General features: G+C 48.9%; 1 protein-coding gene across 3 annotated transcripts in view; it reads right to left on the reverse strand.

The window, feature by feature from the left end:
• The window catches only part of ANXA4 (annexin A4), a 73603-nt gene extending 67753 nt beyond the window's left edge, over positions 1-5850 (reverse strand). For 2 of the 3 annotated variants that reach the window (XM_082426075.1, XM_082426076.1), the window contains exon 1: positions 5593-5761. The gene's annotated coding sequence lies outside the window, so the exon portion shown is untranslated. Of the gene's footprint in view, positions 1-5592 lie in introns of all 3 variants that reach the window. The other variant, XM_082426078.1, reaches the window with a different exon arrangement.
• Between the last annotated feature and the right edge of the window lie 434 nt (positions 5851-6284).

Genomic DNA, 6284 nt, shown 5'->3' on the forward strand with positions numbered 1-6284 from the left:
CCCTCAGTTCTATGGCAGTCTGTGCATAGGGTATCAAATAATTTATCATGCAGTCCTGTGATTTTTTTAATTGTTGATTTGCTCGTTTGTCTCCCTAAGGATGGGGTCTGGGTATTTTATCCTTGAATATCTAGCATATGTCACATTGTATAATAAATGAATGAACCTTTTTCCATTTGGCGGCGGCCACTGACATCCTGCCTACCACCTGAAGACCCTTCTCTGAGGTGCTGAGCTGCCTCTCCTGCCCCTAGATGCTGCCCCAAGTCTTGCTCCCATAGGGATGCACCACCAGCATCATGACACAGCACATCATCCTCGTTTGGTGTCTGCTCCACTCCTCACCTAACAGCTGGGACTCCCTGCCTACTTAGAATGACCCAGGCGACATCAAATCCATCTTGGACCAGTGGTTTGGACATAGCCTCTACCTCTTTACCTCTGAAAAACTCCAACCCTGTAGTCAGCTTAGTCTACCAGCCCTGCCTTCTCACGCTGATTCCCCACTTTTAACCCATTATATAGTATAACAGAGTAGTAAGCACAGGAGATAGAATCAGACTGCCAAGTTCAAATCTTGGCTCTACCACTTGCTAGTATGTGATGTCGAGCAAATTCCTCAATCCCTTTGTGCCTCAGTTTCTGCATCAGTATAATGGAGACGACATTAGCAGGACCCACCTAACATAGGTGAAAATTTTTTAAAAAATAACATGCCAGGTGTTTGGCACAGGGTCAGGCTCAGAGGGAACACTAGGTTTCAGCCTACAGAGAGGCACAGACCTCACAGACTGAGCCACAGAAGGAGGTCCAGGCTCTGAAGCCAAAGCCAGGTCTCTGAGTGCCCATGACCTGATACCACTGTGAGGACTTTCTCTGACAAAGCGCCCTGCCCCAGCAGGTCTATCTAGTCTACAAGCTGTGACTTATTCCATTTACCTCCTCTCTCTGCTTCTGCAGCTAAAAACACATGGAACCATCGGATCATTTAAATGCAGAACTTTCCCCACCATGCAAGTCAAGGCACCTTACAATATTTTTGCAACCAGGTAAAGTATAGCCAAATGAAATGTATGAGCGATTCTACTTCATCTCATTGGAAACCAAAGCACATCCCATGCTAGCTCTTTGTATACAAATAAGAAAGTATATGACCATATATTAATTTTAAGGTTGGAAAACTTGATTAATTGTACATTCTTCATTTCTGTTTCATTCTCCCTCTTCACAAGCAGTGTTAAATGGACAGGTGCTATCTGTAACTCTCCGTTTTAAAAGCTGACAATACATGAACATGATAAAAAAAAAAAAACTCAAATAGTACCAAAAAGTATACGTTGATAAGTCTGTAAGAACTTCACCTCCCTCCAACTACAGTGGCAGTCATAATTTTCCTGTGTATCCTTTCAGAAGTACTTATGCATTAACAAGTACCTAAGAATATAAATAGCCTCCACGATTCTTATATACAGAAATGTTAGCATATCTTGTAAACCTGTATTTTGCTTTAAATATATATATATATATATATATATATATATATATATATATATCATTCTATATCCGTTCCTATCAACCTGCACCACTTTTTTTTTTTTACAAGTACTGACTTTGAATTTTTTATTTATTTATTTTTATTTTTGCTGCGTTGGGTCTTCGTTTCTGTGCGAGGGCTTTCTCCAGCTGCGGCGAGCGGGGGCCTCTCTTCATCGCGGTGCGCGGGCCTCTCACCATCGCGGCCTCTCTTGTTGCGGAGCACAGGCTCCAGATGCGCAGGCTCAGTAATTGTGGCTCACGGGCCCAGTCGCTCCGTGGCATGTGGGATCTTCCCAGACCAGGGCTCGAACCCGTGTACCCTGCATTGGCAGGCAGATTCTCAACCGCTGCGCCACCGGGGAAGCCCCTGCACCACTTTCTAACAGCTGCATTGTATTGTATGGCATGGATGCTCCATAACTTAAGCAGCCCCTTTACTGATAGATATTTAGGTCGCCTCCAAACTTGCGGTGCTACAGACAATGCTGCAATGTATATATCCTTGTACACATGTCTCCACACACATGCCCAAGTATATCTTTAAGATAAATTCCCAGTATTCAAATTGATGGAACAAAAGTAAACGGATTTTAAAATTTTGAGAAACGTTGCCAAATTTCAGGGCAATTCTGAACACGATGTCTAGGCATCCATGGTTGGGATTAGAAGGGTGTCCGTAAACCCCTTGAGACTGTATGGGAAAATGTCAAAGGCATGTTTATTCTTCTCAAGAGAAGATTCGTGGCTTTAATCAGATTCTCAGGGACTTCCCTGGTGGTCCAGTGGTTAAGACTCTGCGTTTCCACTGCAGGGGGCACGGGTTCAGTTCCTGGTCGGGGAACTAAGATCCCACATGCTGTGTGGCACGGCCAAAAAATAAAAATAAATAAATAAAACGAGAAAAGATTTTCAAAGGGGCCTGTGACTCTAACAAGGTTGAGAACCAGTGAGTCCTTGTACAGCATCAAAAAGCAGCAATAACAGAAGCTGAAGCTAAGCAGGATCCAGAAAATGCCTTCCTGAGCCTCTTGGAGAGGAGTGAGAAGGCAGGTGCTGGGGGCTGTTGATACCACCGGGCTTGTGTCCACAAAGGACCTCCTCCAGAGATGGCTCCACTACACATGAATCAGGAGAACGTGTTCCCATTCGCCACAGGGCCCCTCTAGACTAGCTCCTGGTAATAACTTAACGTTACCTGTTGGGTGGGGGGAGGTGAGTGCCTTAACCCAGAGGATTGAATCCACAGTGACTGGGCAGGGAGGTCTTTCTGATGACTTGACAAAAGTCCACTCATGTGGTCTCCTGATCTGTTTCAAGTCAGGCTGTTCATGCTGTGTTATATCCAGGCCTTAAAGGGTTAATGATGTTGCGGGTGGGGGGGGGGGGGAAAGGTGAAGGTCTTTTCCAGAGTAATTTACAGTCTGGCCTTTGGCTGCAATTTATCCTTGCTGCTGATTGTGGATAAAATGTTCCACATGGGTTTTATGTCTAGCAGTCCGGACCAAGAAGCAGAATGGCAATTTACTGACCTCAAGCATCTTGAACCTTTAAAATAAATTCTTCACAGGTGGTGGTGCAGGTTCCCACAGCAAAGCTCTCTGTCCAGTTCAAACATAACTGAACACTAACAAGTTATTACCAATAAAACCAATGACAGGCAGGTTCCTGGGTCCCACCCTGTCACAATGATCAGAACTTTTGGGGCAAGAATCTGTGTGCTGTGCAAGCTTCCGGAGGGATGTACCTGAAGTTTGGAAACTACGGCTTTACAAGTCATCTTAGTTTAACCTTGTCCCCTTTCCAGCTCCATCAGAAAGGGGCTGTTCGGCCTCTGCCCAGATATCTCCAGATATCTCTGGTGAGAGACTCGCGCCAGCTCCAAAGCCACCCAGCCTATGGGTTTCACAAGCCACTTTCTTAAGTCCAACCAGAACCTGCCATCCAAAAATTCCTGCCCAGCTCTGCCCAGTGCCACAAAGAGTGAGTCTATTCCCGCATCCACAAGCCAAGCCCTTCCCGAATTTAGGGCCATTAACCTGTATCCCCACACTACTGCCAGGTCCAGTTCTTCCCACCATGGTTTACATATCAGCTTGACCAGAAGAAAGTTGAAAAGGCAAAGAAAAACAGTGATCAAGATTTAGTTAATAAGCCAGGAAGCCACAAATCCAAATGCCAAATCACTCTGAACCAAGCACTGACAGAGCCACAGTAGGACAGGGAGAATAACAGAACAGGCTTTAGTATCCAGCAGCTGGATTTAAATCTGTTTGCGAGGGGTCTGACCTTGACTAAGGACCACCACTTGGAGCCTCGGGATCCTCTTCTGTAAAACAAGCTTAATAACCCCGCCTCAGGTTGAAATAAAGATTAAACGAGTAACCTAGCACAGCTGTTACTCAAAGTCCCTCCAGGGAGGATACTGCAGCATCCACCAAACTGCCTCCATAAGTAGCCCTAACTGCAGTAAAAGCAAACTCCCAAAGGTTAGGTTTGGGTCAAATTGCAGCCCAAAGCCCGAGCAAAAAGTTTAGAAGTGTCTTGTTTTATACGAAGAAGGTATCTAAATCGTACTACAAAGTATATCTGTAATTGTTTTTGTAAGAAAAGTGTTTTTATCCTCAAATACCTGGAAAAATTGACACCCAAGGAAAACTACCCCTCTTGTTTATTCTGAAGCTACAGGTACTCCCTGGCACAAGGGCTGTTATCCTGGTGCTGCCCCTCACCCCCATCTCCCTTGGAGAAGAGCAGGCTTAGTCTACAAGCAGATGAGCAAGGCTGGGAAACAAATGAGCGGCTAAACATAAGCAAAGAAATGGGCCGCAAGATACAGTCTGAGGATGACCAAGCGGCTTCTCACCCTACAGATACTGAGGGCTGGTGTGCTCGGACTTGACTGCAAACGTTACCCTCTAAATAGCTTTCAGAGAAAAATTATCCCTAACCAAATGCAAGAACATCTAGGAGGGAAATTCACAGACACCTTTGATCCAGTAGTTGTGTGTATGTCTGTGCCCGCACGTGTACCTCCAAAGCAATAGAAATCTGATCTAAGCTGATGTAGGGGATCCGGCCTTGGCCAGAAAGGACTCTGGGTAGTCAGCTGGTCCTGGGCGGCTATGGTTACCCACTTCCTCATCCCTGTCCCCTTCCTCTGCTGCTTGCTCTTCCACCTCTGTCATCTGAGAATTCCCTGGCAACTAAAGAGCGAGGGCTTCCCTATCAAGAGAGTTACTTGCAATGTAAGGAGGAGGTGGAGGGTTCTAGAACTGATGGACAATGGGATGGATCATTTAGAGGGGGGGGGACCCTGTTCATTCTTCCCACTGGCAGCTGGAGAGAGCAGAAGCCCACTTTTCATGAAAGCTGTGGGTTACTCAGGACCCACATGCTCCCAACAGCTTACAGAAGACTTGCATCAGTTTGGGAAGCACTTAAAGTTGGGCAGATTGTTGAAAAGCGATAACCTCTTTGGTCCCAAAGTCTCCAGCTGGTTAAAACCATGACTAAAGAGTGAGGCTGTGCCATCGGCAGACTCAGGTCATGGATCTCATAATAATATCAGATTCTCATGTGCCAGGCGTTGTGCTGAGGACGTTAGGTACACACGGAGAGAAAGGGTAAGAGACTAGGAGAAAGGAGTACGTTTCTTAAACGGATTAAAGAAAGAATTAAAAAAGCAAAACTTGGGTGTTGGACTGAGTCAGCTCCAGGGAATACTACTCAATCCTTTGTTTGTAATGCCTAAATCCAGCACCGTGCTTGGCACATGAACTCAATAAATAACTGCGGTGGTCTCTAACTGGTGTACATCCTGAGCTGCATAAACTGCTCTGGAGGTCCTCCTGGAAGGTGCCGGTGGACAAGGGCGGTGTTTGCCTCTCCCTTGCCCACCCGGAGCGAGTCCGGCCCGTTCCACCCTGTGCCTGCCCGGGCGGGCCCACAGGCCGGCCGCGGGCACCCCCTCCTAGGAGCGGCGCGGCGCCGGACCCGCCACCCCCGCGAGGCTTTCCCGGGCTGTCGCGACCCTTCCGGAGCCCGGGACCCCCTTACCGCTGGGGCCGAGACGGGACGGCGCTCCTTCTCTGCGGTCACCGAGATCACACCCTGGCGGGGCCGGACAGCGGGTCTTATCGCAGGCGGACCCGCCCCGCTTCGGGGTGGAGACTGAGCCCGAGTTCCTGGTTGTCCCTCTCTGCCCACGAGACCGGAAAAGCCTACGCGGGCGAAGCGCACCTGGACGCCGGGGCCGGGACCGCCGGGCCTGGCACCCGGGGAGGGGCTGCACCGGCTTCGAAGCCGCGCGTCGCGCTCTCGGCTTTGTCCCCAGCCTGGATCCCAGGCTTCCGGCCCCGCCCGGCCCCGCTCGAGCTCCCTCGAGTCGGAGCAGTCGGACTCTCAGGTCTCCGGTGCCCGGGCGCCCCCACACCCTCGGAGGGCCGCGCCGCGGGACCTCTCCCGCACACGCCCTGCGCCCGCCGCGGCCGGAATTCCTGCCGAGAGTCAAAGCTTCCTCCGCGAGACACTGCACTTTCTCACGCCGGAAAAGTGGAAAGTGAAATCAGAACGGCACATTTCGTTTCCCTCTCAGCACTAGACATACCCCAAAGTTCCCAGTAGTTCCACTTCTCCCTTGAGAAAACACGAGTTCCCTTTCCTTGGGGAAGCCTTTGGAAATGGGAGTTCAGAGCAGTTCCAGATCTTTCTCTCTACCATTACCTGGGTTCGCTGCTGGTCAAGTAGCT

This window comes from Balaenoptera physalus (assembly GCF_965194825.1).
Source record: "Balaenoptera physalus genome assembly, chromosome: 15".
Lineage (NCBI taxonomy): Eukaryota > Metazoa > Chordata > Mammalia > Artiodactyla > Balaenopteridae > Balaenoptera > Balaenoptera physalus.